Below are 26,199 nucleotides of genomic sequence, written 5' to 3' on the forward strand. Positions count from 1 at the left end.
TTTATCTAAATTATAGTTTAATGGTAGACATTCATTTGCATGTAGACACTCTGGATTCGCTACAGTATTCTAATGCCTTATCTTTGCCTTTTTAGACAGACATTTTTTTATTGTAAAAGTCTTTTGTAATACCATATTCTCTTTCCGTTTCATGCAGCCTTTCTTGTATAGCAGCTTTTTCCAAATAATTTTTCTGGATCCCCCCAAGAATATTTAAATTCTTTAATCTTTTGTATTTGGCCAATGTATGTTTTCAGAAATTTCGGTGTACTTTTAATGTTTGTTAAAAATCTGGTTTATTCTTTTGAAATTCTTAAGTCAGTACTACTGGCTACTCCTACAAAATTAATTTGAATTACAGGAGATGTCATTTCCCCAAAGTACAGCAATATCATCTTCAAATATGAGACAGTTTATTGCAATATTTTTGTTTTCTCTTCCCAAACGTCTTGCTGAAAACTTACATTCAGTAAGGTTTTCATTCCAAATCCTCACTGTTTTCTCGTGAACACAACTAAAATATTATGACTTCTCTTTTATTTTTTCATGTAAATGTAATGCTGTCCACCGTAAGAACTCTGTATCAGTAATATCCATATAATTGGCATGTAATTTTTCCGTGGCTCGGACCGTAGAAGAGTAACAGCGACGGAGTGGTCATTGAGGTGCACAGAAAAGAACTTTTGTTCCGACGTACTATTGGAGTAATGTTCTCTTGTAAGCGCTCCGCAGATTTTGAATGTTATTAAATCGATAGTACAGGCAGATCCCCTATCATGGACTCTATACCTTTGCTTCATAGGCATTGAATAACTGGAATGAACTTGTCTTAAAGGTTACAAGACAGAAACGCAAATTCGTTTCTCTTGTTTACAAATGTCCGACGTTAAATGTCACAGTTTTATTGCTACAGGGAAAGAAGGGATAGCCACCCTTATTTTACCGATTTTGTATTACGATTCATTTTATTGCCGAATCTCTACTTTAATGACTTGCGCTGCGACGGCATTGCGAAAATATGACTTCCTATAACGCCAAAGAGAGTGTACCACGAAATTATATTTTCAGATGTGACGTGCATTAAATTAGCGATTTATGAAACTTGGGAATATTCAGGGGTGAAATTCTTCCGTGTTTACTTTCTGGTACAACCTTGAACACCCCCATCCTGTAATACGACCTCTTCTGTACCTCAGTGTTGACACTACATATATCGTATGTAACGTGCTCCAGGCATTCGACAAATCTGATCCCTCCAATGGTGTAGCTTGATTCATCACTCCAAACCACTCGTTTCCAGTTATTCACGCTCTTTACACCACCCCAAGCGTCGCTTAGCATTGACTGCAGAAATGTTTGGCTTATGACGAGCTCCTCGGCTCTCCAAAAAGTACCAATTTTACGAAATGTATTTTAAATGGAAACTCATTCACGTGTATGAGAAATAGGAATTGACCTACAATTGAACCCTGTGGGACTCCCTTCGTTTATTGAAATGTATAGCTATTAGAGAAGTATAAAACGTAGAATTTTTGTGGTGATTTCGCGAAGAGCACCTTACGTTTCGGTGAGCCGCAATCGAAATTTGGAGCTTTTTTTGCGTTCTCCAATACTCTTATCGCTGTATCGCTATCCATTAAATTGTTACAGCCGTGTGGAATCGCTTTATTCGTATTGGACTGTTATATACAGAATGAAACTGGATCCATCTGCGTCACAGTAGATGATACACGTTCGCAGGAGCGTGTGAGGAAGCCGACGTCGGCCTTGGGTCTACTGGGAGTCGTCACTCCCTGTCTGTGGCCGAGATAAGCGGCTCGCGGTGAGAGGATCGTGGGAAGTTCTGGGGACTGCCCCGCCCTCTCGCTGTGCTGCTACGACTCCACGCCGTCTCCGCGGCCTTATTTGCTTTTCTTTTCCACGTAACTGTACCTGCCACTCCTCGCGAGCCAGCCACGCCTCTTCCCGGGAAACCCGTTTGACGTCATTTCTGCTGCTCTCCGCTGTTTCTGCGTACAGCTGATAATCTGTGTTCCCTTCCGCGCGACTCGACACGGTTCCACCTAAAGCACCTGCGTCGTTGGCAGCCTTACCCACGCCTCTTTACTGTACTGGATAGTACGCACTGGACGGTCCAAGAGTGGTCACCGTGACTCCCTGCGCCGCACACACATTTTTATTCTTTATTTAGATTTCAGATTATTTTAAGATGGACAAAAACAGCAATATCTACATCTACATCCATACTCCGCAAGCCACCTGACGGTGTGTGGCGGAGGGTACCTTGAGTACCTCTACCGGTTCTCCCTTCTATTCCAGTCTCGTATTGTTCGTGCAAAGAAGGATTGTCGGTATGCCTCTGTGTGGACTCTAATCTCTCTGATTTTATCCTCATGGTCTCTTCGCGAGATATTCGTAGGAGGCAGCAATATACTGCTTGACTCCTCGGTGAAGCTATATTCTCGAAACTTCAACAAAAGTCCGTTCCGAGATACTGAGCGTCTCACCTGCAGAGTCTTCCACTGGAGTTTATCTATCAATTCCGTAACGCTTTCGCAATTACTAAATGATCCTGTAACGAAGCTCGCTCCTCTATCAACCCCATCTGGTACGGATCCCACACTGCTGAGCAGTATTCAAGCAGTTGGCGAACAAGCGTATTGTAACCTACTTCCTTTGTTTTCGGACTGCATTTCCTTATTATTCTTCCAATGAATCTCAGTCGGGCACGGTCGCAGGTTCGAATCCTGCCTCGGGCATAGATGTGTGTGATGTCCTTAGGTTAGTTAGGTTTAAGTAGTGCTAAGTTCTTGGGGACTGATGACCAAAGATGTTAAGTCCCATAGTGCTCAGAGCCATTTGAACCTTTTTTTTTTTTTTCAGTCAGGCATCTGCTTTACCGACGATCAATAATTTATGGAATTAACTGCTTCCAGTTGCTGACCTGCTATATTGTAGCTAAATGATATGGGATCTTTCTTTCTGTGTATTCGCAGCACATTACACTTGTCTACATTGAGATTCATTTGCCATTCCCTGCACCATGCGTCAATTCGCTGCAGATCCTCCTGCATTTCAGTACAATTTTCCATTGTTATAACCTCTCGATATACCACAGCATCATCCGCAAAAAGCCTGAGTGAACTTCCGATGTTATCCACAAGGTCATTTATGTATACTGTGAATAGCAACGGTCCTACGACACTCCCCTGCGGCACACCTGAAATCACTCTTACTTCGGAAGACTTCTCTCCATTGAGAATGACATGCTGCGTTCTGTTATCTAGGAACTCTTCAATCCAATCACACAATTGATCTGATAGTCCATATGCTATTACTTTGTTCATTAAACGACTGTGGGGAACTGTATCGAACGCCTTGCGGAAATCAAGAAACAGGGCATCTACCTGCGAACCCGTGTCTATGGCCCTCTTAGTCTCGTGGACGAATAGCGCGAGCTGGGTTTCACACGATCGTCTTTTTCGAAACCCATATGAGTTTTGTAAGTGATTTAAATTTCACTAACCCAATTCAAATCAATTTTTCGCGTTGCGGATAATTATTTTACTCCTGCCAAGCTTTGTTCTCCTTATTGCTATTTTATACCATGGTGTATAGTGACCTGGCAGCTCTTTAGTGCCATTTTCAGCCAAAGTTAGTAAAAAAATATAAAGACACAATTTCTAAAAATTAAAAATGCAAAGTGTGTACATGTTTGTAAATTTATTAAAATAGACGTTCGTACTCATACATTGAAGATTTTAAGGCTACATTGAAGATTTTAAGGCTCAAATGGCTCTGAGCACTATGGGACATAACATCTGTGGTCATCAGTCCCCTAGAACTCAGAACTACTTAAACCCAACTAAGCTAAGAACATTACACACATCCATGTCCGAGGCAGGATTCGAACCTGCGACCGTAGCAGCAGCACGGTTCCGGACTGAAGCGCCTAGAACCGCTAGATCACAGCGGCCGGCCGTAGATTTTAAGTAAAATATGGTTGTCTTTTCTCAGTAAATTGATGACAGTCTTTCTAAAATGGTGCACTTACCTTTAATGAAGTTACAGAAAATAAACAATAAATGACGAGAAGTGTTGTGGACATCATATGGGATCGAAGAGTGGGAGCAAGCCCCTGAACCACGCATTTGGGTAAGTTGGTAGGGGGGGGGGGGGATGTGAGAGCTGGGTTGAAGTGGAGCCCTGACATAGAGATGAAGAGGACAGATCTGTTGAAACCGGGCGGATGAGTGGGGTTTCTAGGCGGCTGTCATGGTCAGGCGGGAGAGGCGGTGTAAGTTCGTCAGGTGTAGGATGTGCACAGTTTGTGGGTGTAACGCTGGGGTGACGTCTTCGTACGGAAATTGATAATTGAGGTAGGAAATTCGAAGATGTTCGTTGTGAGACAGGAGGGAGGGGGGGGGGTGCAATTATTAAGCTGATACAGCATCCTAGTAGGGGATGGTAACCGGGTATCCTTATATAATCTGTGACTGTTATCGGTTTTTGTTTTAACATAGGAGTCGATTATTATCTACTTCTAATGATTAGTCGTGCAGAAGCATCTGAGTAGAAAGTTCAGTGCTCTTATTAACAAAAAAAAAAGTGTGTGAAATCCTATGGGACTTAACTGCTAAGGTCATCAGTCCCTAAGCTTACACACTACTTAACCTAAATTATCCTAAGGGCAAACACACACACCCATGCCCGAGGGAGGACTCGAACCTCCGCCGGGACCAGCCGCACAGTCCATGACTGCAGTGCCTAAGACCGCTCGGCTAATCCCGCGCGGCTCTTATTAACAGTTTCGTAACAGCGCTACATATGTGTTCCACCAATATGTACTCGTGAGAAAAAAATCGCAACACCAAAAAATAATCAGTCTAGATTAATGAAATGTCCGCAATATATTTGTCTAGGTACATATCTAATTCAGTACGCAAGATCACAGGTTAATGTAAGCACGCGATAAGCCGTTGCAAATGTGAAATGCTGGTACATTAACAATTAGTATAACCGCCAGAATGTTGAATGCAAGCTGGCGAACTTGCATGTTTTCGGTTGTGCAAGTGCCGAATGTCAGCTTGTGGGATAGAGTCCCGTGCCTGTTCCACTTAGTCGGTCTGTTCGGGCACAGTTAATGCTGATGCCCAATATGTGCGTGACTGGAGTTAGACCTGCTGATCGAGCAGGCCAAGACAACATGTCGGCACTCTGTAGAGCATGTTGGGTCACAACAGCGCTATGTGGGCGAGCGTTATCCTGTTGGGAAACGCCTCCTGCACTGCTGTTTATGAATGACATCAGAACAGATCGAAACACCAGATTGACGTACAGATTTGCAGCGAGGGTGTGTGGGATAACCGCGAGAGTGCTCCTGCTGTGATACGGAATCTCACTCCAGGTGTAGGTCCAGTGTGTCCAGCGCGCAGACAGGTTGGTTGCAGGCCCTCATCTGGCCTTCTTCTGACCAACACACGGCCGTCACTGGTACCGAGGCAGAACCAGCTTCCATCAGGAAACACAACAGACCCGCTCCCTGCCCTCCAGGAAGCTCTCGTTTCACACCACGGAAGTCGCAAATGGCGGTACCTTGGAGTCAGTGGAATGGTAGAAAACCCAAAGAGATTCTGGTCGTATGTAAAATACACCAGTGGCAAAAAACAGTCAATACTGTCACCGCACGATAGTGATGGAAATGCTACCGATCGTGGTGCCACTAAAGCGGAGTTACTAAATAGTTACACTGGACTCGCATTCGGGAGGACGACGGTTCAATCCCGCGTCCGGCCATCCTGATTTAGGTTTTCCGTGATTTCCCTAAATCTTTACAGGCAAATAATGCCGGGATGGTTCCTTTCAAAGGGCACGGCCGACTTCCTTCCCCATCCTTCCCTAATCCGACGAGACCGATGACCTCGCTGTCTGGTCTCCTTCCCCATACCAACCAACCAACCAACCAACTAAATAGTTTTCCGTCATTCCTTCACGAAAGAAGACGAAGTAAATATTCCATAATTCGAAACCAGAACAGCTGTTAGCATGAGTGACATAAAAGTAGGTGTTGCGATACAACTCAAACCACTTATGAAAGGCAAGTCTTCCGGTCCAGATGGCATACCATTGAGGTTCCTTTCAGAATCTGCAGACACAATAGCGCCTTTCTTAGCAACCATATACAACCGCTCACTTGACGAAAGGTCTGTTCCTAACGACTGGAAAGTAGCACAGGTCACACCAATATTCAAGAAAGGAAAAAGGAGTAAACCATTGAATTTGAGACCCATATCACTGATCTCAATTTGGAGTAGGATTTTGGAGTATATACTCTACTCGAACATAATGAAGCACCTTGAAGAAACTGACTTATTGATACATAACCAACACGGATTCAGAAAATATCGTTCTTGTGCAACGCAGCTAGCTCTTTATTCCCATGTAGTAATGAGTGCTGTCGACAAGGGATCTCAGATCGATTCCATATTCCTAGATTTCGAGAAGGCTTTTGATACCGTTCCTCACAAGCGACTATTAATCAAATTGCGTGCATATGGAGTATCGTCTCACTTGTGTCAATGGATTCGAGATTTCCTCTCAGAGAGGTCACAGTTCGTAGTGATAGAAGTAAATCATCGAGTAGAACAGAAGTGATATCTGGCGTTCCGCAAGGTAGTGCCATAGGCCCTCCGCTGTTCCTGATTTACATAAATGATTTAGGTGATAATCTGAACAGCCCCCTTACATTGCAGATGACGCTGTAATTTACCATCTAGTAAAATCATCAGACGATCAATTCCAATTACAAAATGATGCAGAGAGAATTTCTGTGTGGTGCGAAAAGTGGCCATTGGCACTAAACAAAGAAAAGTGTGAGGTCATTCACATAGGTACTAAAATAAATCCTATAAATTTTGGGTATATGATAAATCGCACAAAACTAAGGGCTGTCATTTCGACTAAATACCTAGGAATTACAATTACGAGCAACTTAAATTGAAAAGACCACATAGATAATGTTGTGGGGAAGGCGAAACAATGACTGCACTTTGTTGGCAGAACACTCAGAAGATGCGACAAACCCAGTAAAGAGACAGCTTACATTACACGTGTCCGTCCTCTGCAGGAATATTGCTGCGCGGTGTGGGATCCTTACCAGGTAGGATTGACGAAGGACATCGGAAAAGTACAAAGAAGGGCAGCTCGTTTCGTGTTATCGCGCAACAGGGGTGAGAGTGTCACTGATATGGTACGTAAGTTGGGGTGGCAGTCACTGAAACAAAGGCAGTTTTCTTTGCGGTGAGATCTATTTACGAAATTTCAATCACCATCTTTCTCTTCCGAATGCAAAAAATATTTTGTTGACACCCACGTACGTAGGGAGAAATGAGCATCATAATAAAATAAGAGAAATCAGGGCTCGAACGGGAAGATTTAGGTGTTCCTTTCTCCCGCGCCCCATTCGAGTGTAATGGTAGAGAAGTAGTATGAAAATGGTTGGATGAACCCTCTGCCAGGCAGTTATTTGTGAACTGCAAAGTAACCGTGTAGATGTAGAGTAGATTTAGATGCACGCTACAGGGCGCCTGGCTCCGAGCTGTCCTTGAAGTAACCGGTTTGTAACAGCTCGTTGTGCCACTGTGGTGGCAACTGTTGGTCATCATGCTGCTGCAGTGCGATGCGCCAGAACCTTAACGCCGAACACGATGGTCTTCCCCCTCGGTAGTGCCACGTGGCCGTACGGAGCCCGGTCTTCTTGCGACCGTACATCTCGTGACCTCCGCTGCTAGCAGTCATGCGCGGTGGCCACGTTTCTGCCAAATCTTTCTGCAATAACGCAGCAGAAACATCCAGCTTCTCGTAGCCCTCTTATACGACCTCGTTCAAACTCAGTAGAATCACTACGTCTAATCTCAGAGGTAACTGACGCTCACGATAATTACAGTATGTGCTTAAAGTAGAGTGCATCGTCATGGTGGCGCTACAAGCGCCACGCTTACGCGACTGGAGCGAAATTTTAATAAATATCGTCTTTCAGAGGTAGAAACACGCCTGCCAACTTTCACTGTTAGTATTCAATTTGAATTCAACAGGCACATTGTATGCTAAATGAAGCGTGGGTTTTCACAAAGATGTAATAACTGCGTTGTATTCATGACTGTTTCGGCTTGTTTTTCTCTCTTTGTGAGAAGTAGGGTTTCTGAAGATGTGGTTACCGTTTTAAATTATTTGTTATCTGTGTACCGTTCTGGAGATATGTTAACGGGTAAAATTCCTTTTCAACAAGTGGTCAGCTGGTTTTGAAGAGCACAAGCAGTCGATGTAGATGATGCTGTGTATGAAAGCTAGAGATTCGACATTGTCCACTGCGCTGAGTGACTTTTGCTGTTGAAATCCCAAGGGCGTACGTTCCAAGAAGAATCGGGCGACATAAGTACATGGGACAAGAAGTTAGTCAAAGCCAGCAGACAGCGCGCTAGTACCATCCAACACCGCCTCTAGAATTGCACGGATATGGGAGACTTTCATTGTTAAATACTTGACCAGCCGCTGTCTCATGTCCACAATGCATCAATAGACCTTCTACCCTTAGTGAATACCTCAATTTGGCGAGGAAGAGGTACCATAAAGTTACCAAGGTAAGCCATGTCAATCTGAAGGTGGCTAATTCCCGCAGAACTTCCACATTCCACGATGTTGATTGTTAGGTTTCACCCGCTATTCCAAGTCAATATCTACATCTCTATCTATACTCCTCAAGCCATCTTATGGTGTGTAGCCGAGGGTGCTTTCTTTACCAGTCTCCCTATCCACTTTTCCTCTTCCGGTCGGAATCTCTCTAATCTCACCTTAAGACACCTTTCACGAGGTATACGTATAAGGAAGCAATACACTGGTTGACTGTTGTAGCAGGGTACGCTGATGCAACTTTAACATCAGACTATGTCGTGAAGCAGAATACATTCAGATCGGATAGTGACAAGCAGTATTCAAGTATTGTTGGAACCAGTTTTTTGTAAGCTACTCCTTTTGTTGATGGACTACATTTCCTGAGCATTTTTCCAATGAATCTCAGTCTGGCATCTGCCTTATTCATGATTAATTTTATGTTTTCTTTCCATTTCAGATCTCTTCGCACGTACACTCCAAGCTATGTTATAGAAGTAACTATACCTACGCCAAGAAGCAGAGGAAAGATCTCCTGGCTAAAATAAATTTGTCACAAGACATGGACTCACACGGTTATTCTCAGGACCTTACAGCGATAAACTATGGACCTGTCAAATCAACACTGAAGCCATAAGTAAGTCAAAATGCCAAATCTTGCAGAAGATGAAAACTGTAACATCGATATTGTTGCTATTCGGGAAACACATACTGAAAACGAAGAGCAAATGAAACAGAGCGGAAAAGTTCCTGGCTTTGAGTCAGTATGAGCAACGTAGCATCGTGCTTAACGGAGTGCCAACATACGTACGATCGTCGGTCTATGCTCTGTATCTGATCTCAGTGACATCCACGCAGTAAAAATTGGAGAAATAACAGTAATTAATATATACGAACCTCCAGCTATCCCTTGAATTACACAGGTCATCCCGATATCGCAACACACCGCCACATAACTCAGAGATTTTGACAGCCACCGTACTCAATGGAGAGGTAAGGAAAGTGATGAAAATGGCGAAGCCATTGTAAACTGGGCAGAAGACGATAGCTTATACACTGAAGCGCTAAAGATACTGGCATATGCGTGCGTATACAAGTAAAGAGATATGGAAACAGGTACACTACGGCGCAGCTTTCGGCAACCCGTCTATAAGACAACAAGTGTCTGGTGCAGTTTTTAGATTCGTTACTTTGATATCCATCTATAGCTTTTGTCATTTGTGTTATTTTATGCTGGGTAGCTGAGTTTAAATTTTGACGTGTAGTAGTTTTGTAATCTTTGGCTATGTACTGCCATACATGTTGTTGTTGTTGTGGTCTTCAGTCCTGAGACTGGTTTGATGCAGCTCTCCATGCTACTCTATCCTGTGCAAGCCTCTTCATCTCCCAGTACCTACTCCAACCTACATCCTTCTGAATCTGCTTAGCGTATTCATCTCTTGGTCTCCCTCTACGATTTTTACCCTCCACGCTGCCCTCCAGTACTAAATTGGTGATCCCTTGATGCCTCAGAACGTGTCCTACCAACCGGTCCCTTCTTCTAGTCAAGTTGTGCCACAAACTCCTCTTCTCCCCAATTCTATTCAATACCTCCTCATTAGTTATGTCGTCTACCCATATAATCTTCAGCATTCTTCTGTAGCACCACATTTCGAAAGCTTCTATTCTCTTCTTGTCCAAACTATTTATCGTCCATGTTTCACTTCCATACATGGCTACACTCCATACAAATACTTTCAGAAAAGACTTCCTTACACTTAAATCCATACACGATGTTAACAAATTTCACTTCTTCAGAAACGCTTTCCTTGCCATTGCCAGTCTACATTCAACAAGGTGTGTCATAATTAATGGCGCAAACGCATACAGTTTAAAGCATACGATACTAGAAGCAAAAAAGTCTCAGTAAACATAGGGTCGAAAATGCATACCTTAAGGTCTACGAGCAATTTTTCTTCTTCGATACTGAGAAACAAATCTCTTCTACTGCAAGCTCTTTGCTTTCCATATTTTGGGAAGTGGTAGTATGGACCAAAACAAGGAAAAAATGTCCAGTAAACATGTGCTCTAAAATGCATACCTTAAAAGTTATGAGCATTTGTTCATTGGAAAAGTTATGTTTCAAAGTAGTGACAGTATCGAAAATACGTAGCTCTTAGGGTACGCATCTTCGACCCTATGTTTGCTGAGAATTTTTTGCTTGTTTACGCCATATATATGATAAACCCCGTATATTCTCTCTACTTCAACCATCATCAATTATTTTGCTCCCCAGATAGCGAAACTCATCTACTGCTTTAAGTGTCTCATTTCTTAATCTGATTCTCTCAGCATCACCTGATTTAATTCGACTACATTCCATTATCCTCGTTTTGCTTTTGTTGATGTTCATCCTATATCCTCTATTCAAGACACTGTCCATTCCGTGCAATTGCTCTTCCAGGTCCTTTTCTGTCTCTGACAGAATCACAATGTCGTCGGCAAACCTGAAAGTTTTTATTTCTTCTCCACTGATTATAATTCCTATTCCGAATTTTTCTTTTGTTTCCTTTACTGCGTGCTCAATGTACAGATTGAATAACATTGGGGAGAGGCTACAACGCTGTGTCATTCCCTTCCCAACCACTGCTTCCCTTTCATGTACCTCGACTCTTATAATTGCCATCTGGTTTCTGTACAAATTGCAAATAGCCATTCGCTCCCTGTATTTTACCCCTGCCACCTTCAGAATTTGAAAGAGAGTATTCCAGTCAACATTGTCAAAAGCTTTCTCTAAGTCTACGAATGCTAGAAATGTAGGTTTGCCTTTCATTAATCTATGTTCTAAGATTAGTCTTAGGGTCAGTATTGCCTCGCGTCTTCCAACATTTGCACGCAACCAAAACTGATATGCCATACATACAAATAAACAAATGTGGAAGAAACTTCTTCCTGTGATTATTCTACAATTGTGTTATCATACAGTAAGCGGTCTTTCTTCCAATATATTTACAAAACGTTACATTTGTTTGTCAACCGGTGAACTGCCACTCCCTGCACCAATTGTCGGTACCGTGCAGGTCTTCCTGCATTTCGCTACCATGTTCTAGTGCCGCGACTTTTCTATACACGCCAGCATCATCCGCGAAAAGGCTCATGAAACTTCCAACCTTATCTACTATGTCATTTACGTACGCTGTGAAAAGTAATGGACCTATAACACTGCCCTGGGACACTCCCGAAGTTAGTTTTATGGCTGAAGACTTCTCTCCCTTCAGAATGACATGCTGTGTTCTGTTTGCTAGAAACTCTTCAATACAATCACACCGTTAGGCTGATATTCCGTACCCTCGTATTTTGTTCACTAGGCGGTAGTGCGGAACTGTGTGGAATGCCTTCCGGAAGTCAAGGAACCGTCATCCACTGTGGTGGTAGTGCTGGTGCTTTCTTGGTCTCGTGGGCAAAGAGAGCGAGCTGGAGGTTACACGATCGTTGTTTTCAGAACCCGTCATGGTTCCTACAGAGGAGATTTTTGCAGAACATAAAAATCAGTCTTGGTTGCACAAGATGGGGTTATTTAGTACTCACATGTGACGCTTTTCGGCTCTTCTAGGCATCAGACAATCTGGGGAAATTACTGACTGATGTAAGTATGAATTGCTATTAAAGGCAATAATAAATCAATAAATTAAAAATAACAAAGGAGGACACACATCAATTGGACTATGGAGAACAGGGCCACATTCGTGCTTCAGCGGGTGGTGAGGCGTGACCGAGGTGTCAAACGCAATTAAACAGTTCCATAGAACTCGGAGGTAACATCCAGATAGCCACTGCCAATGCTTCATTACATCACCTGGAAGCGACACGAAGAAGGTAATGACAGTAGGAAAAAGAAAGCTACTAAATCGTGCATGGGGTACCTAACTTAGGCAAATGTAAATTCAGTGAGCAGAAAAGAACTCGCAAGTGCAAAATATACCGGTATAATGGCCAGCCTTTGTCAATTGAATGGGCGCTAATAGGAATAAAGAAACAGCTAAAATTTTTAGTCCAATCGATGTATGTCTACTTCTAGTTATCTATAATTTATTCATTTATTATTGCCTTTAATATCAATTTATCCTTATATCAGTTTGTAATTTCTCCAAATTATGTGCAGATGCCTAGGAGAGGCGCAAGGCGTCACACGCGAAGATTAAATAAATCTATCTAATCCAACCGAGAATGATTTTTCTGTTATAAAGACCCATTAGAGTTGCTGTACCAGTTTCACCGCGGTAGTTATTGAGTGGAGTGATTTTCGATCACCGTGAATGTCCTAATATGCGAGCATAAATTATATTCGAAAATTAAACAACAGATCTCCGTCAGAGATGTAGTCCTATAGTTTTGTGCGTCCGTTCGACGAACCTTTGCTAAAACGAGAATGACCTGTGCTTTTTTCCAGTCATTAGGAACGCTTCGCTCCTCTAGAGACCTACAGCAAACTGCTAGTAGAAGAGGAGCAAGTTCCTTTGCATAATCTGTGCAGAACCTAACTGATATCCCTTCAGCTCTAGTGACCCTTCTTCTGTTGAGCCATTTCGGTTTCTTTTCTATCCCTTGGTCACTTATTTCGATAACTGTCATTTTCTCGCAGACATATTGTATGCGATAAGATTTTAAGATTGCGTGCTTTTGGGAACGGGGAGGGGGGCGGAGGGTCAGTCAAGGTACGATGGGATTCCTGAGTGTTCCTCAAACCTGCAACGTCCGCATGCATGTCTGTGAACGCGGCTGTCGTGATACTTGAAGATGGAAGTATACATGAAATACACAACTGGCCATTAAAATTGCTACACCACGAAGATGACGTGCTACAGACGCGAAATTAAACCGACAGGGAGAAGATGCTGTGATATGCAAATGATCAGCTTTTCAGAGCATTCACACAAGGTTGGCGCCGGTGGCGACATCCACGACGTGCTGACATGAGGAAAATTTCCAACCGATTTCTCATACACAAACAGCAGTTGACCGGCGTTGCCTGGTGATACGTTGTTGTGATGCCTCGTGTAAGCAGGAGAAATGCGTACCATCACGTTTCCGACTTTGATAAAGGTCGGACTGTAGCCTATCGCGATTGCCGTTTATCGTATCGCGACATTGCTGCTCGCGTTGATCGAGATCCAATGACTGTTAGCAGAATGTGGAATCGGTGGGTTCAGGAGGGTAATACGGAACGCCGTGCTGGATCCCAATGGCCTCGTATCACTAGCAGTCGAGATGACAGGCATCTTATCCTTATCCGCATGGCTGTAACGGATCGTGCAGCCACGTCTCGATCCTTGAGTCAACAGATGGTGACGTTTGCGAGACAAAAACCATCTGCACGAACAGTTCGACGACGTTTGCAGTAGCATGGACTATCAGCTCGGAGACCACGGCTGCGGTTACCATTGACGCTGCATCACAGACAGGAGCGCCTGCGATGGTGTACTCAACGACGAACTTGCGTGCACGAATGGCAAAACGTCATTTTTTGGGATGAATCCAGGTTCTGTTTACAGCATCGTGATGGTCGCATGCGCGTTTGGCGACATCGCGGTGAACGCACATTGGAAGCGTGTATTCGTCATCGCCATACTGGCGTATCACCCGGCGTGATGGTATTGGGTGTCATTGGTTACACGTCTCGGTCACCTCTTGTTCGCATTGACGGCACTTTGAACAGTTGACGTTACGTTTTAGATGTGTTACGAGCCGTGGCTCTGCCTTTCATTCGATCCCTGCGAAACTCTACATTTCAGCAGGATAATGCGCGACCCCATGTTGCAGGTCCTGTACGGGCCTTTCTGGATACAGAAAATGTTCGACTGCTGCCCTGGCTAGCACATCCTCCAGATCTCTCACCAAATGAAAACGTCTGGTCGATGGTGGCCGAGCAACTGGCTCGTCACAATTTGCCAGTCACTACTCTTGATGAACTGTAGTATCGTGTTGAAGCTGTATGGGCAGCTGTACCTGTACACGCCATCCAAGCTCTGTTTGACTCAATGCCCAGGCGTATCAAGACCGTTATTACGGCCAGAGGTGGTTGTTCTGGGTACTGATTTCTCAGGATCTATGCACCCAAATTGCGTGAAAATGTAATCACATGTCAGTTCTAGTATAATATATTTGTCCAATGAATACCCGTTTATCATCTGCATTTCTTCTTAGTTTAGCAATTTTAATGGCCAGTAGTGGATACAGGGTTAGTGTGAAGTCGCTCCTAGTTTTAAATGACCAGAAGTTTTTTATTGATGAATATTTGCACATAGAACAAACTGTAATCGGTTCCCAGAACCCTGAGAACATGTGTATTTCACTGCAGTTCATTATAATTATGCTCCTGCGTTGTCGAAGAAACGACATAAACGTGCAGGAATGTCCTGAAGATTTCTGCAGGAAAGTCACAGGTACATTTCCGAGAACAGCGGTGATCCTCTCTTCTAATTCGTCCAGAGTGCGTGCGTTCTTCGGTACACCTCTTCTTTTGGCCAATTCCACAAAAAGTAGTTCCAAGGCATCGCGGAGGCCATTCTTTGGGACCTTGCCGTTCCAGCCAACCTCCTGAAAAATATTCGTCCGTCCAGTCGCTAACGATGCAGGCAAAATGAAGCGGTGCCCCGTCTTGCTGAAAGGGGATATTCGCAACATTGCCCCATCGTGATATCAGTAGCCACACATATTCATTCAGCAGTGGGCGATACCGGTCGCTGTTCATAGTGTCTCGTAATATGAATGGTCCAATGAAACGTCTGCTGGCATACCGTCGCAAACTGTGAATTTTGGTCAACTTTGTAATTTTTCAGTTGTCACTCCTGGATTTGTTTCTGCCCAGTAATGGCAGTTGTGTCGACTGACGAACCCTCATCAAATAAGATTCTTGAACTAATCTGACCAACCATTATGCCATGACAACACAGTTTCCCCATTTTCCAGCCGGCTGTCACAATCTCCCAACGATAACTCCTATACATAATGGGGTTCCTAGGGTTTCCAGATCATGTTCTTCTTCAACTCAACACACACCGTGTGCCTACTGATTCCACTCTCATAAGCTGCCTGGTGTGTTAATTTATCATGACTGTGCGCAAAGATGTCCCTCACTGATGCTACATTTTCTGGAGGTCGCGTCACTGAAGGTCGTTCTCTTCGTGGTTGATCCTCAATTGATCCAGTTATCATTAGCTTGGTGTGACAGTTCCTCATGGCGTTAGTGTCAAGTGTGGCATGAGGGCCATGAACACCCCACCACTATCACTGAACAATTCAAACCGCGAAGCGATGTAGGCGCACTTTCGCTAAGTCAACTTTCTTGCCATCTCGTCGTTCACCACAAGTAGATGCTACAGACGGTCAAGGTACCCTCCAGGAGGCTGTAACAAAACATAACACCTTTCACTAATGAATATGAACAATCACAAAACTTATGGACATTTAAAAATGCCACCCATCGTGTAGAAGAAACAGCAAAATTTGATCACTGACAATGATGATATAAACCTTCTGCTTCACGTTCACAGTAACTTCAATAAGGAGGTAGAAGGCATGGTGTGAAACACACTTCCGAAACATCGCGGAGCCACATCCGGTCTGAACTCCACACTCCACAAACTGCAGGTTACACATCTCATTGGGTCGTCAGTGCACTCTACAGCTTGCAGTGTTTGGAAACATGTGAAGTCGCGACTAGTCAGACCACAGTATACACCTTCATTCAGATGCTGACCAGTGTAGTTTGGCACCATTATCTGCTGCTGTGACCAGTGGCCTCTGTGAAGTGATTGATCCCGTAAGTAGTGGGACAACCTTCGTACCACCCCAAGTTGCAGTGTTGCCAAATTTATTCAAGATGGCGGACCCAAGATGGCAATGGTAGATGTGGCAACATTGCAATGGCGTCATGGCGGGAAGTTCAGATTTTGGCTTGAAAATAGGTCAACTGGGCTGCCCTCAGTAACCTAACCCCCTCCGCTCCGCCTATCACCCATAAAATGGCATGAAGTTTAAATTTTGGTGTGGCAAAAAGGGCACCTGGGCTACCTCCACCAGCCTAAGTCATCTGACCGCCACCCTTTCCTTGGAATTGACAGGAAAGGGCTCAGTCTGTGATGAACTGCTGAATAGGATGAACATAAGTCTTTATTTTGCATGCAGTGTTTATTTAAACAATTTGAGTTGTCTTAGGCAGTAGCTCCACCCAGTGTGTTCACCATGAAGTCCAGAGTCCAGCTGACCTAGTACTACACAGTACTGCCACCAGAGTGCACTGTCGTCCCTTGGCGGTCTGGCGAAAAATGGCAGGAGAACGACTCAGTCTGTGTCCAGCTGCTGAAGAGAGGAAGGAGTGTATTTTATTTATTTTGGAACAACCTATTTAGGGAGGGATTTCAAGTAGTTTATTTATTACACTGATTCAAAAACTCACCCTGAGGTGCTTGAGTCACTGTAAATAGCCTACAGACCAGCAAACTACTAGTAAATCACCGAGATAGTGCAGTACACAGATGTACAGACATGGAAACAACTCATATATTGTCAAAATAATGCATGTGAAACGCTCTGCAAACACGCTCACTAATTGTAAACTGTCGAGTCAATGCATTGCAGAACCTACAGACATGCAAACTACTCGTAAATCACCGAAATAATGCATGTATAACGCTCTGCAAACACGCTCACAATGCTTCAACAGCCGAAGTAATGCTGTGCACAAACACTCATCACAAGTAAAAACGCTTTCGAGGTATCGTTAAGAAATTCAGCCGCGGCATTCAGCGGACTGATCCCTACAGAGGCCCCAATACGCACACGCCAGGGCGGCGCGAGCGCGTCGGTTCAGCCTGCGAGATGCCTCCAACCCCGCACATGTTCACCTAACCACCTTTGCTGGCAGTCATGCATAACCTTTGCCGCTACGGTCCAGCGAAGACCTAATTGCTGAGTGACTCACGATCGCAACAAGTCCTCCTCTGGACGCGCAATAGAAATATTTTGCAATGGTTCACAGAATTGCAGAGGGTGCATTGTTCCTAGCGATCCTAACGAGACATGTCAGATGCGTCTAGCCGCATACGTGTTTATCGTGGCTCACGCATATCTTACAGAGTTGCGAGTCCGGCGGAGGCCTAATTGCCAAGCGAGAGATGTCTGCGAAGTGACTCACCCACATAGGCGCAGCTACAATGCTGTCATTATTGTACTGATTTCTCTTTGTAAATAACAGCTAAGTCTCCCTCTGACGCGCTGTCAGAAACTGTTAACGAAAATAGTCCAGAATAACGCCACATGCATCTTCCTGACACTCCTAACGGCAGAGTCCGTCCTTCACATATCAGCCCTCATGGAAACCCTAAAGTGTCGCAGAAATGGTTAATGGTCGCTTTTGTTGTTGTTGTTGTTGTTGTTCTATGAGCTTTCGTGATGTCTCAAACTTGTCTGCTTGGAAATTCTTGCCCGAACAGGTGCTGTTTACGAAAAAAAAACTCAAAATAACACCGAATGCATTCTTCCTGATGGTTCAAATGGTTCAAATGGCTCTGAGCACTATGGGACTCAACTGCTGTGGTCATAAGTCCCCTAGAACTTAGAACTACTTAAACCTAACTAACCTAAGGACAGCACACAACACCCAGCCATCACGAGGCAGAGAAAATCCCTGACCCCGCCGGGAATCGAACCCGGGAACCCGGGCGTGGGAAGCGAGAACGCTACCGCACGACCACCTGATGGTTCTAGCCATTCTTTTTTCAGACGAGACTTTCATCACTAAAACTATCAAAACTATTTTGTACAGATCGCCATATTGCACTGACATTTAAGCCATGCAAAAGTGGGCTACAGATCGTCAAATACAGAGACACTTCCTCAACTACACTGCTTTGCCACTGACAACGGAAGATTGAATATTTCAGTGTGAAACCGATCTCCACGCACCATATTGATGTAGAAAACACACAATTTGTATTCTGTACCATACAAATCGCCACTTCTGCATCCTGCATATAGTTACCGACCACCAGACACTCGTACATATACTGTGAAGACAGACAGCATTATCACCTACACCATATATACTCCTCGCAGCACTAGATATTCCCCGCGTGGTCGGGTGGTCATCGACCACAGCAGACGGACACAAGTCAACCACCCTCGCACATACTCGACCGACACAGGACCAGAGCGTCGTCGGCGGTCCGAAGCCACTCTCCAAACTGTTGTACAAAGGCTGGGTCGGTTCCCCTCGGCACAGCAGCGTTACTGATTCTGGCCCCTACCTGCTTCCTTGCTTTCTACACCTATCTCCAGACTCTGGGATTACAAGGACATATGTATTTTCACATGGTTTGCCGGAGTATCATACCATTTTCGCGATACTCCTCAATATCAAGCACTTACAGCGTGCTATCGATCGCTTGCACACTATAATTCCGAAGACATAGACTGGAAATTATTTCTCTAGAAACTCGAAACCTTAGCAAGATGGAGCGTGCTGTAAACTACTGAGTAACTAGAAATTTATTTCGAAAAAAAAAAAATAGAGTTAACTGGTATCTCCACTCGCGAATACTGATGTCTTCGATATAACAGATTCCAAATCATCTTTATAATTTACAAAGTCAAGTAAGGTGTTTCTCACGTCTTGAGAACCAGCAAACGTGTCTTCCACCGCCGCGCGGGATTAGCCGTGCGGTCTCAGGTGCAGCAGTCATGGACTGTGCGGTTGGTCCCGGCGGAGGTTCGAGTCCTCTCTTGGGCATGGGTGTGTGTCTTTGTCCTTAGGATAACTTAGGTTACGTAGTGTGTAAGCTTAGGGACTGATGACCTTAGCAGTTAAGTCCCATAAGATTTCACACACATTAGAAATTTTTTTTTGTCTTCCACCTGTCTTTCACCTGCCAATCGATATTCTCTCAATCAAATAAAGACAGGAAATGTGCGGAAGCAGTCAACTGGACAGTTTACATGAGAACGAATAATGGTCCAGTACAAATACGCGTCCATATTGAGTCTTCTCAGATTTCCACTGAGAACACACGTGATCATGAAGGCTGTCCAACACACACTGAGTATTAGTTCGCTTTTCAGCCATCTAGAGGGCGACACGGTTAGGTCAGCTACATTGCTGTACCCCAAACGGTCTTTCCATTCGGACAGCTCCTGCCATTAGCGGGAAACGTGAATCATTCCCAATACAGGCCACCATCGCCGCACGCCACGCACCCCTAGAGAGAATTGTCCTAGGAAACCGGCTACATATATATTTGTTCACTGTGCTTACAATTAAATTTTACGATCACGGTCTCAACTGGACAACATTCGACAATGAGCGAAGTATCGGAAATACACCTTGCTGACAGCAGTGGCTCTGGAAATAGAGATGTGTGCCATTCTTATGACTTGACATACTTTTCCAAGAAAAAAAATCTTTCATTCCCCTTGCTATCGCATTATTCTATGTCAGATCCATACCTTCCTTATGACATCACACAGTCATTTTCTTTGCACATGTCGGAACACACACACACACACACATCAACACACACCCACACACAAAGTGGTTCAAATGTCTCTGAACACTATGGGACTTAACTTCTGAGGTCATCAGTCCCCTAGAACTCAGAACTACTTAAACCTAGCTAACCTAAGGACATCACACACATCCATGCCCGAGGCAGGATTGGAACCCGCGACCGTAGCGGTCGCGCAGTTCCAGATTGAAGCGCCTAGAACCGGTCGGCCACACCGGCCGCCCCCCCCCCCCCCCCCCCCCCGCCCACACACACACACACTTTAAAAGCCTGATGCTCAAGGTGAACCTATCACGCATCCCCTACTGCTAAGTATAATATGTCGCCATTAACTGATTGCTGGCGATACGAAACAATACTGAGTGAGATTCAGCGATGGGTGGACATGTCTCATAAGTTTTTGCTGCGAGTGGTACCACTGTGTCTTAGAAAGAGAGGCGTGGTTGTCTTACAAGCCACCAGATGTTAGAAACACGATCGCAACAACACTGTTACTGTCACAATCGGTCGTGGTCCTCCCGGTGCACTCGAGTATCCATGTCAAAGCTATACTGGCTTTATAAATCGAGGTATTGCATTACCTCTGAATGAAGTGGTTTTTCCAGACAAATACCGTGACACCGAATATAGACGGTGATCGCTGGAGCGTATATTATCAGACCAACAGTGCAGTTACACGTCGCCGACGGCGCAACATCGTAATAAAATCAGTGAATTTAGAAAGTAATTCCGCTAAGGAGCGTGATATGAAGCCGGTATTTGCAACTCTCTCACACCACCGATGGATATTTCTCCAGTATTTGTAACACATTCTGTCTCGATGCTGTGTCAGAGGTTCTGCGATATATAGCATGTAGCACATGTGGCGGTCCTATGAGATATAGAGGAATTGATCCATTGCACAGACCTGTCTAAAGTCTCACGGTCTGTACACATTTTGTTTTTTCCACCAGGACTTTGAGGTCTGTGTCAGGTTCTTAACTGACATTGACACTTTCTGATACGTTGCCTCTAACAGAAAACTATATGTCGCACAGTGTAAATCATGTTGTTGCTGTTGCTACCATAACACACACACACACACACACACACACACACACACACACACACTGGATGATTTTAAATGAGACACTTACAACACAAGGAAAGTGGAAGAGTTTTGCGGCGTTGTGGAGCGTTTCCGAACTGTTCTCCGACGGCGATAGACGACCTCTACTTTTAAACTCATCTGTCACAATGACGGGATAGCTGATGACTCTGTGTTCTGTTTCGAATGATTCCTAATATTGCAGCCATTTACGCTGTATATAACTGACTGGGGTGACATATTGTATACAGAAACAGAAAAAGCAGACCGCATATTGGAACATGACACACAAATACACAAGTATTATTAATAAAATAATATAGCCGAAATCCTAGAATTCCATGTCGCAAAAGTCATCACACAGAAGAAAGCAATCAAAGCAATTATAAAAAAACGAAATCTTTAAAAGTGCAACAAAAAATCGAAGTGTTGATGGTTGCATTATCTCTTTCCTGTCACAAAGTTAACATGAAACATCGCTATCGTGTGGTTTCGTCAATGGATCCATACCTGGACGCAGTAATTACAAGAGTGCAGACAGACAACGCTAACATTACTGACTTTTTTAAATAAGCCTGTAGTATACAATTGGATCATCTTTCCATTCGCCTCCTTTTCACTAAACATTTTAGAAAATACGACTACTGTGCCGTTCACGGTTAATTTCAAAGTATTATTTTCTCTGTAGTGTAACTGTTAATCTGAATCTTTCCAGTCTCTAATCACCCATGTGTTCGATCGTTTTTGGTTTCGATCGGTGACTACCACACCTACGTTTCAAATTCTTTATTCGCTTGCTGTGGAATGTTCCCATTTCCTAATCTCCTAGCTGCCTTTTGTGACTTTGTTCCCAGCAACGTAGGTATCATTCTAGGAATCTGGCGATTTTAAAAGAAAATATTTTCTAGTTAGTATTTTTTAACGAGGGCGAAAATTTCCTCAAAAGAAAAAACGAATTTAGCAGAGCGTGGTTTCGATCCACGGACCTCTGGGTTATGGGCCCAGCACGCTTCCACTGCGCCACTCTGCTTTCGTGTGATATTGACATCAATACGTGTAACACAAGTGACACCCAATCACCTGATCACATTCGAAGTCCTTGAGTACTGTGGAGCGCCCCATTCTGCTCCTTCACGATGTCTAATGACTACTGAGGTCGCTGGTATGGAGTACCTGGCAGTAGGTGGCAGCACAATGCACCTAACATGAAAAAGTATGTTTTTGGGGGTGCCCGGATACTTTTGATCACATAGTGTATAAACAGCGATTCCTTATGATATAGAAGGCAAATTAATACACTTATCCGTGTCAAGGTACTTTTATTTTCTCCTTTAATCCAATAACGCAGCTAGAGATGAGGGTGTAAGCTCTCTAAACGAATTGTGTAAGAAAATAAAAGTTATTTTAATTTGTCTTTTAGAATGTATTTATCAGACAAAAGTGTACAGGTCTACCACGATCATCTCACTTCGATCATTAGAGCAACTTTCAAGTGATCAGTAAGTACAGATCTATGTAGTATATACATTAAAATCCCCCCAGAATTTTCATTTTTGTATATTATGGCTAATCTAAGGAACTAATGTAGGGATTTTGATACGGTTTTCACTGACAGCCAGACTGATTCACAAGGACGGTTCGTGTACATAATTTTTTGTTTATAGCAATGATGAGTTGTAACACTTGTATCGTCATCTGTTCCATGTTTTCCCGCGCCCGGGTTCCCGGGTTCGATTCCCGGCGGGGTCAGGGATTTTCTCTGCCTCGTGATGACTGGGTGTTGTGTGATGTCCTTAGGTTAGTTAGGTTTAAGCAGTTCTAAGTTCTAGGGGACTGATGACCGTAGATGTTAAGTCCCATAGTGCTCAGAGCCATTTGAACCATTTTGTTCCATGTATAATTGGCGTCTGGAGTGATATCTCGTGGCAGCGATAGGGTCTACAAACTTGTCAGCCAGAGACGAGGCGGCATCTGACAGGAAAAGCAATAAACAGCAGCCACAACTCAAGAGAGCAGCGAAGCTACGCCACTTTCTGTACATACTACAAATTAAAGCTCCGAACCGCGCTTTTCTGTGTGTATAGGAGGCTAATCTGAGGAACAACTGTAGATCACACAGTGTACGTATGTTGTTGTGATGGGTGTAGAAATTAAGCAAGCAAGCAGGTAGGGGCCAGAAACAGTAATGCCTTTGTGTTGAGGGGAACTGCCCCATCCTTCGTTCAACACTTTGGAGAATGACCTCGGGAAATATCTAGTGCTGCGAGGAGTATATACGGTGCAGGTGCTTATCCTGTCTGTCTTGGTGGTATATGTACGAGTGTCTGGTGGTCGATAACTATATGCAGGATGCAGAAGTGACGATTTTGTATGGCGCAGGATACGAATTGTGTGTTCACTATATCGATATCATGCTTGGAGATCGGTTTCACACTGAAGTATTCAAGCTTCCGTCTTCAGTGGCAGAGCAGTGTAATTGGGGAAACGTCTTTGCGTATTTGACGAGCTGCAGTCTACTTTTGCAGTGTTTAACTGTCAGTGCTATATGGCCATCTGTACAAAATAGTTTTGCTGCTGAAAGTCTCATCAAGGGAAAAAAAAAAATGCGGACAGTCCGGGCGAGTGTTTTGTATCAGTGTAATAAAAAGACTACGTGTAATCCGTTCCTAAAGAAATTGTTCTAAAATAATTAAACTATACTCGTATTAACAGAATCTTCCGTCGGTTCTTGGTAGAACAACATTATAATACATGAAAAGCACCAGTTTGCTTTTGTTCTACAATATTACTTTTATTGCTAACCGGTTTTCGCCTTACAAGGCCATCTTCAGCAATAAAATTAATATTGTAGAACAAAAGCAAACTGGTGCTTTTCATTTATTAAAGTATACTCCTTCCTGTCTCGAGCAACTGGGCACAGACTGAGTCTGATGAAGTGTCAGTGTAGAGTGTCTCGATGTGCGGTACTGGAACGTGGACGATGAGGGAGGATGACAGAACAAGGCTGGAGTGCAAGATGGAAGAATAAGTTGAATGGCTAGAGTGAAAAATTTGGAGGCACTGAGAAAAGTGGGGGAGCGCAGACAATTATCGAGTGTAATAAAAAGTAGGAAGAGGAGCCGCATAGGACTCGTACTCTCTGTGATCAAAAGTATCAGGACTCTTGTTACTGGACATTAGTATGGTGTGTGCCCAACCTTCGGCTTTATGACGGCTTGAACTCCACTGAGAACACTTTCAATGTGGTGTCTGAATGTCTGTGGAGGAATGGAATCCCATTCTTACTCAAGAAGCGAGACTAGAGAAGGTAGTGACTTTGGAAGCTGAGATTTGGAGCGAAGTCGAGGTTCTGACTCATCCGAAATTTGTTGTTCGGACTGGGCACCTCAGTCCATTTCAGGACTGCTGCTCTCCAGAAACTATTGCCTCACAGACACTGCTGTATGACAGGGTGCATTGTAATGCTGATGCATAGGATCATTGTGTTCGAACAGTTCATCTAAAATACAAAGTATAGAATAGCGTAAAACGTGTTCGTATCCTTCTGTATTTAGCATTTCTTAAGCGCTATAATGGGACTACACAATAACCACGAGAAACACCTCCATACTGTAACATCATCCCTTCTGTATTTCGCTGTTTTCGCTGCACATGATCGCAGGTAATCTTCTCCAGGCATCCACTAAACTCAAACCCAAACTCTCCCGTCGTGTTACCAAAGACCGTAGACCTCCAAATCACTTCTTTCCTGTTATCCACTTTCAGGCGTCGCTCTTTGCACAACCTCAGGTGTCACTTACCGTTAGCTCCAGAAATGTGTGGGTTGTGAGGAGCTGCCCGACCACTCTATCTATCCTACAGTAAGTAATTTTCGTAGCTGAGCTGTGGGTAGCAGTTTGGAACACACAATTGACTCCTTCCGGTGATTGCTTGCTCCGACCTCCGCAATGCTCTACGCCCCATATCTGTCAGTACATCAAGTCTGCGTGGTCTAGGTTTGGCTGCGGTTCTTCCTTCGCGCTTCCCGTCCACAGTGGCGTCACCATCCGTATACTTTGGTAGGTTTATAAGGGTCGAAACGGTCCTGTTGGGTCTGTTATTCAGGTGACATCCAGTGACTCCACGTTCGGAGTCGGTGAGGTCGCCTGATCGACCCATTCTAAAAAATGGTTCAAATGGCTCTGAGCACTATGGGACTTAACATCTGAGGTCATCAGTCCCCTAGAACTTAGAACTACTTAAACCTAACTAACCTAAGGACGTCACACACGTCCGTGCCCGAGGCAGGATTCGAACCTGCGACCGCAGTGGGCGCGCAGTTCCGGACTGAAGCGCCTAGAACCGCTCGGCCACACAGGCCGGCTCTACCCATTCTGCTGTCACTTCTTCGTTACTGACAACGCAGTACGCCCCGCCTCCTTTCATAATGGCAGCTCCGCCTCTTGTGACATCTCGTGGTCAATTCCGCATTACACAGGGCTGTGTGGATACTTTTGACCGGATGTTCATCTACATCTACATACGGTGCGTAGCGGAGGGTACCTCGTACAACAACTAGCATCTTCTCTTCCTGTTCCACTCCCAAACAGAACGAAGGAAAAAATGACTGCCTATATGCCTCTGTACGAGCCCTAATCTCTCTTATCTTTGTGGTCTTTCCGCGAAATATATATTGGCGGCAGTAAAACTGTATTGCAGTCAGCCTCAAATGCTGGTTCTCTAAATTTCCTCAGTAGCGATTCACGAAAAGAACGCTTCCTTTCCTCTAGAGACTCCCACCCGAGTCCCTGAAGCATTTCCGTAACACTCGCGTGATGATCAAACCTACCAGTAACAAATCTAGCAGCCCGCCTCTGAATTGCTTCTACGTCCTCCCTCAATCCGATCTGATAGGTATCCCAAACG

General features: G+C 44.2%; 1 non-coding gene across 1 annotated transcript; it reads right to left on the reverse strand.

Annotated features, from left to right (window-relative positions):
• Nucleotides 1–22,252: 22,252 nt before the first annotated feature.
• Nucleotides 22,253–22,324, reverse strand: Trnam-cau (transfer RNA methionine (anticodon CAU)). The gene has a single exon. It is a non-coding gene; the product is annotated as a tRNA-Met (tRNA).
• Between the last annotated feature and the right edge of the window lie 3,875 nt (nt 22,325–26,199).

Source organism: Schistocerca nitens, chromosome 10, assembly GCF_023898315.1.
Source record: "Schistocerca nitens isolate TAMUIC-IGC-003100 chromosome 10, iqSchNite1.1, whole genome shotgun sequence".
Taxonomy (NCBI): domain Eukaryota; kingdom Metazoa; phylum Arthropoda; class Insecta; order Orthoptera; family Acrididae; genus Schistocerca; species Schistocerca nitens.